This window comes from Triticum aestivum, chromosome 3A (assembly GCF_018294505.1).
Source record: "Triticum aestivum cultivar Chinese Spring chromosome 3A, IWGSC CS RefSeq v2.1, whole genome shotgun sequence".
NCBI lineage: Eukaryota > Viridiplantae > Streptophyta > Magnoliopsida > Poales > Poaceae > Triticum > Triticum aestivum.
Genome location: NC_057800.1, coordinates 696,113,064 through 696,119,473, shown reverse-complemented (window position 1 = coordinate 696,119,473; position 6,410 = coordinate 696,113,064). Strand labels below are relative to the sequence as shown.

Below are 6,410 nucleotides of genomic sequence, written 5' to 3'. Positions count from 1 at the left end.
GAGAGAGAGAGAGAGAAGGCGCCGGGGCCATGGTATTGCCACCGTGGCCGCACGCGCCGGAGGTCATGGAGACGCACGTCTACGGCGGTGGGAGAGTTCTCCTACGCGTCTTCCACCACCGCAAGCCGTGCCATCTCCCGAGCTCCCTGCGCATCCATGGCGACGTGGTTGTGTCGCATGGGAGGCGCGGGATCGGGACCCACGCCAACTCGCCGGCGGGGTGGAGCATCGATTCCTCGTTCGACGACCGGGCGCCCTTCGACCACCGCGTAGAGGTCGCGGATCCTGCTGTCTTCCGGAACTACGAGGCCTGCCGCGACCTCATCCACCGCATGCTGGCCGACGGGCCGGTTACCGGCGACTATGATCTCGCCCCCGCGAACTGGGGGGACCATGATCACCCGCAAATGGACTATGCCGATGAGATCGGCCGCAAGATTGGCAGACTTGAGGGAGACGCCCTGCGCTTCGACATCGACCTCCACTTGCCGTCACTGGTGGTATGTTTGGTTTTCAGCCATCCACAGGCCCTAATCCGCGCGTGCAAAGAGGCCGACGCTGCTGCAGGAGCTCTCGCGGCACCCGGTCAGGAATGCGCAATTTGCCATTTGGACTTGGAGACTGGTGACGAGGAGATCGTCAGGCTGCCGTGCTTCCACGCCCATGCCTTCCATACCCCATGCATCAAACAGTGGTTCTATCAACAGTCAAAGTGCCCAATTTGTCGGCGTGAGGTGCCGGATTACTTCGGCTTTAGATTCTGAGATGAAATATATACCAGATCCTGCCGAACAAATTTATATAAATTCTTTAGATGAAGATGGATTAAATCAGTACTAGTCTATAGATCTTGCATTCCTATCAAAGATGAGCTGAAAGATTTAGATGAAGGTTCTATCAAAGACGAGCTGTTAATAGATTACATAGCCGATCGATGACAATTCATATATTTTATATTCTGTAGCTGAAGATGGATTCACAGTGAGCATATTAGTCTATAGATCGAAAATGAACATTCCTGTGTGACATATGCGAAAATGAGCAATTGAATTGTCCTTCGAGAGATAACATGGTATGAATGAGTGGAGGATTTTTCACAAATTTCAGCGTGATGATTTCTTTTTATCAAACAGTTTCAGCTTGTTTCTTTCAGTTCTTTTTTAAAGCATCAACTACTAGAACATAAACGATACGCACACACCCTGCACAGAAAACACTTAAAGGAAGGATCTTTCTGGAGCTTCGTAATTAACAAAATCACCACGTTTGCCTTTCAAACCATGGGAACATTTCCTACCACAGGAAGAACAAGTTCTATATGAGATGGATAACAGAAACAGATACAAATCCTGATATTTGATAATTGACGAGATGGGGGTACAAGTATCTCCACAGGACCTATGTTTGGTTCTCTTATTCCTCCAATCCTAAAGCTCAAGATAGTAGTGCAAGCACAAGTCTTCACTTTTAAAACGGAGTTTGTGGGTGTATGATCGCTTTTCGTAGTACGACGCGGCTCTTCCCTAGGTTTGGTCTCTTTTCTTCAACCTACTTCAATACTTCAAATGGGTTTGGAAATCCAGGATACTAGATAATTGAAGGCGCGCGTTGCCACGCCCGTCTATTTATACGATAAAATGATAAAGAAATGTAAATAAATGCCACATGAAACACATTAAATTTGCATAAAGACAAACATATATATTATTCAAGGGAAAACTCAAGGTTCATGGATACAAATTGGCTTGGTATATGACAGCATACACAACAATGTTCACGGACTACAACTAATTAATACCAAGACATAAACAGCAGAAAAATAAAAATGTATGGCTCCTGGAGAGGTAATAGTCCAGTCATCCAAAGACTCAGCGGGAAAAATGTATGGGATTAACATGGATCCTGGAATAAGATTCCAGATGGTGACCAAAAACTTATTGCAATAAATACAAGGAGGAGAGCTATAAGAGGAATTTTTGCCCTATATATCCTTGACAAAGCAAATTAAATTTACCGAGTGTACTTTGTTTCCCTGTTTAGCATCCTCTGGGTATACTTCTATCAAATTCATTGAGCATAATGCAATCCCAAGAAAATGTAAGTTTGAGAAGGCAAAGATTCTAATATCACAAATAAAAAATGGTATGATCAGCGAGATATAAACCAATATAAATATATCAAGAACAAATTAGACGTGGATGTTTCCTTGTTATATCTGTCAAAGCGCACTTCATCTGTGTTATCCATAAATTAGGAAGTAACTTGAAAAATTTGAAAGAGCAAATCAACTCATGAGATTACCAACAAATAGCTAATAAAGGAATGGGATATGACGGTGGGAAATCATGACAGCCATGCACTCAATCAATAGACTGCAAATTTGTTTTCTCCAACAGAAAGCAACATATATACCTTACAGCAAATGTGATACGCATAACAACTGTGTAATAATTGAATGGTAAAAATAGGAAAGAACCTGGTAAAATTCAAGCATGAAGACAGAATCTTTGTAAGGTACAAATATCATGAGAAGAAACCCATATAAGATGTTCTGGCTGATATAAATACATACCGAGAATCATTAAAGAGAATATCAATTTGGGGCTGAGCGGATGCGTCCACCTGAGTGTCTACATCCAGTTTGTTGACAGCGAAGGGCTCTGGACACTAATTGCCATTATTTAAGAGTGAGCTGCAGCAGAACAAAAGAATTAATCCTACAAACTAATTCACAATGAAATCTCACATTTAGGATAGATCATGGTCTTAGTTTTTCGAACAACCATAAGCTATCACATATACCCCACAACTTTGCAACAATAGGATGATTTGAGTTTTAAAAACTGATAGTATTTAGTAAAAAATTGAAAAACTTTGTCTTTTAGTACTATATCATGTGAGATAGTTACAGTATATTGTAGAGAGATCTATGATTTGAGTGTATTTGGCTAGTAGTCGTACTGGTTTCAAGGGCTAAGTGGCAGATAGATTCAAGTACTCCAGTTTATTGATTTCATCTAGGGAGGCTGATCGAGTTAAGAAGACATCATCAAATATGTTTATTTATAAGAACCCAATTATCAGTGCTGACCAATAAACACTTGAACCAGATAATGCAAAATTAACCACTGATGAGATTGCGCATGTGATAGGATTAAAAAAATGCACTTGTAATTGGGTTACCAGGGTCGCTTCCCAGACTTGAGGATGTGCGCATCATAGCACAATGTGACTGACTGGAGCAGAGATGCGGGCGTGGTCCCTGGCACACAAATCAACAATTGGTGACCATCTAGTCAACCGCCTAATGTCATAACTCCATCTACCTTCTAGGAAAGTAACATCATTAACCCAGGGATCAAAGTAAGACGATCTTACTGACCTGCAACCAAGGAATAATGCGGTAGATGAGATTATAAGTTATATGTGTTCAATTAATCATCTATCCCACTGGAATTACAGGGGTCGGGTTTCCTAGGAAATCTTGCAAGCAAGTTTGAATTAGGACATAGTGTATGCTTTGTTGCTGATTTCCTCCATAGGACATTCTGTAACAACTCAACAGAAGCAGTTACCTTTGCTTCACAAGATTACAGTAACCTGTAAAGTTTATATGGTACACTCAATTAACACCACAATAAGATGAGAAAATAACAAAGGAGGAACTAAAACCATGAAAGGTATTTTGGATCGTAGGGCGTAATAATGTTATGTAATGATTAAAATGCAATGACATAAGAAAATATTTCCACAAGTGAGTAGACATGATAAGAACTAAGGAGTTGCTTTGCTGTACTAAAGAAGACTTTATTGTACTGCTTTCCCTCTGCAGAATGAATTGTATAAAGTTGATGTAATCAACAAATCAAATGACCAGTTAATTACTATGCAAGCCTATGTATTATTGCTAAATAACATGTTTTATTATCCTTAATGACTGTGCTGTCAGGATTCTCTATAGTAGAAAATCCCTCATTTCAACTATTTAAATATAGAAGAGTGTTCATGCCATCAATTTTGAACATCTTTTAGTGCATCATGATCCAACAAATAAAAATGAGTCAATCATGTGAGCAAAACTGGGTGGAATCTAGCCCATCTTAACAAATAAAAAAGAGTGTACGCATTGTTGTCGCTGATGCTGCCGTCTTCGTCCTTCTTGGTGGACTTGCTGCCTCGGATAAATCAGTGCCTGCTGTCAAGATGTCCAACGTGACATTGGAAATATTTTCCTTCTGCTCCTCCAAGTACATGAGCAGGCATGTACTGATGATGCTGCCGCTGCTGCAGCTGCTCTTCCCGAACTCCACATGTAATCACCTTCTGTAAGGGGGGACACAATACCACTACATTAGCACACTTGAAATATTTTGCATACACTTGTACTACCTGACTGAAGCATTGAAACTTTTAATAAACGCTCGGAGAGAGAGAGAGAGAGAGAGAGAGAGAGAGAGAGAGAGAGAGAGAGAGAGAGAGGTACATATGTTTTTTAATCCAGTCAGAAACACAACTGATGCTGAAAATTTGTGTTCTTCGAAAACAAAAATTACCAATGTCCTACTACATCGTGCAGTAAACATGGCCGTCGATTCTAGAAACCGAATCCCCAGTCGTCCCAGCGATCAAGGAACGAATCGCGCTCGCAGAACCAACAGGACTAACCAAGTAACCAATCCCCACGGGAACAAGATAAAAACAGAGTAGCGCACAGCACACAGGCGGAGACAACCGCTGCCACGGGTGGCTAGATCAGAGCAGAGGAGAAAGAGAGAGACACACCTGCTCGATGAGCTCCATGGGCGTCAACCCAGGCTGCCGCGCTGCTGGTGCATCCCCACCGCCGTCGATGCCGGCCATAACCTGCAGCATGTGGGCGCAGGTCCAGTGGCCCGACCGCTCGCCCCCACGCCTCAGCCTTGCCGAATCGAACCCCCTCCGCAACCCCGGACGCACAAATCCCCCACCCTCACTCCCCACGCACACGACGCGTCATCTAAATACCTAGGTCGCGCGAGGCACGATGGACGTCGATGGATTTCTCTTAACGGTGAAGAGCACGTGTGCGATTTAGGATGGTTACCGCCGCTCGAGGTCGAGGACGGAGGAGTAAGATCCACTGCTCGAGGTCGTGGGCGGCGGCGGCGGTGGTCGAGGTCGCCAGAAAGAAGAGGAGACGTCGGGGGGAGGAGGCGCTGCGAGAACGAAGTAGCTGTGAGACGGGTGCGTGATAACAGTGGGCCGTGCTTACCCTCTCTAGGCCCAATCAACCAGCGTAGTCGGATTTTTCCGCCGGAGTAGCTGCACAGGAGGCCCAGGTCGCCATAAACTGCGCTGAAACAAAGATCGGACGGCCAGAAACGATCCAAACCCGAAATCCGACGGCCAAAATGGAAAAGGACGTGAGAGAGCTCGGTTTAGCCTCGGTTATACTGTGCTAAAATTACAACGACAATGTTTGGTGTGTCTCCTGTGTGACTTGACATTTTAGGCCTAGTTTGGCAACAACGTTTTTTTCAAAACCATGGTATTCCAAAACCTAAGTATTTCAATACATGGGCAATAAATACTTTAGTTTCTAAAAATCATAGTTTTTCTCAGTTTTGATAAAACTGCCGAGGTGTTTGGCATGTGACAATTTTTCTCGGGTTTCTTTGGTTTGCATCGACTGTTACATTGTTGCATGCATATTCAGCTACACTCAGGGATCAGCTTGTACTAATAGCCACCGTATGCATTCAGCCTTGCACGAGCATGTCCTCCTAGATGTTAAGATCTGTAGTAGAGTTATCTCTTGTAATCAGTCAAAGACCAAGGTAGTTAACACATGCACTGAAGGTCGACGTTTGCAGCGTGTACGTGTACGTCCGCCTCTAGCCGAACGTATCGATGGGCTAGCTATCGATTTATGCATCACAGGCATTGATGGCCAGAAGTTGGACACAAAAGAGATCAAGCAGCAAGCGCTTTCTCGGTTTTAAAAAAAGAGGTCAGGGCCTTTTTTTTATATACAACAAAAATACCACAGTTTTAGAGATACCACGGTTTGTTGAACTGCAGTATTTTTTTCATCCAAACGACTCAAAGTATTGAATACCAAAGTTTTTCTAGAAACCAAAGTATTCCTAAAAAACCACAAAAATACTTTGGCTTCCAAACACACCCTTATATTCCACTGCCATTTTTGCACTACCTGCTGGGCACGCCTGAAAATCTCTTGGTCTCCGAATCAGAATCGTATGAAGTGTTTAGGTTGCTGCCAGAAATACTTGGAAGGAAAGAATAATCTTCTATTTCAAGGTGTGATGCCAACTATTAGAGCTGCTTGTCGGGATCCCTGGCAGCAAGACATATTTTTTACTTATAAGGTTTAGAGTGCCGCGATAGTTCGTGAGTGTGCATCGCTTTTC

The 6,410-nt window shown here is 43.3% G+C and overlaps 1 long non-coding RNA gene across 1 annotated transcript; it reads right to left on the bottom strand.

The window, feature by feature from the left end:
* Positions 1-1,712: 1,712 nt before the first annotated feature.
* LOC123059199 (uncharacterized) lies at positions 1,713-5,150 on the bottom strand. Its single transcript, XR_006427387.1, has 3 exons — positions 4,783-5,150; positions 3,184-4,323; positions 1,713-2,692 (listed from the first exon to the last, which is right to left on the bottom strand). It is a non-coding gene; the product is annotated as an uncharacterized lncRNA (long non-coding RNA).
* Between the last annotated feature and the right edge of the window lie 1,260 nt (positions 5,151-6,410).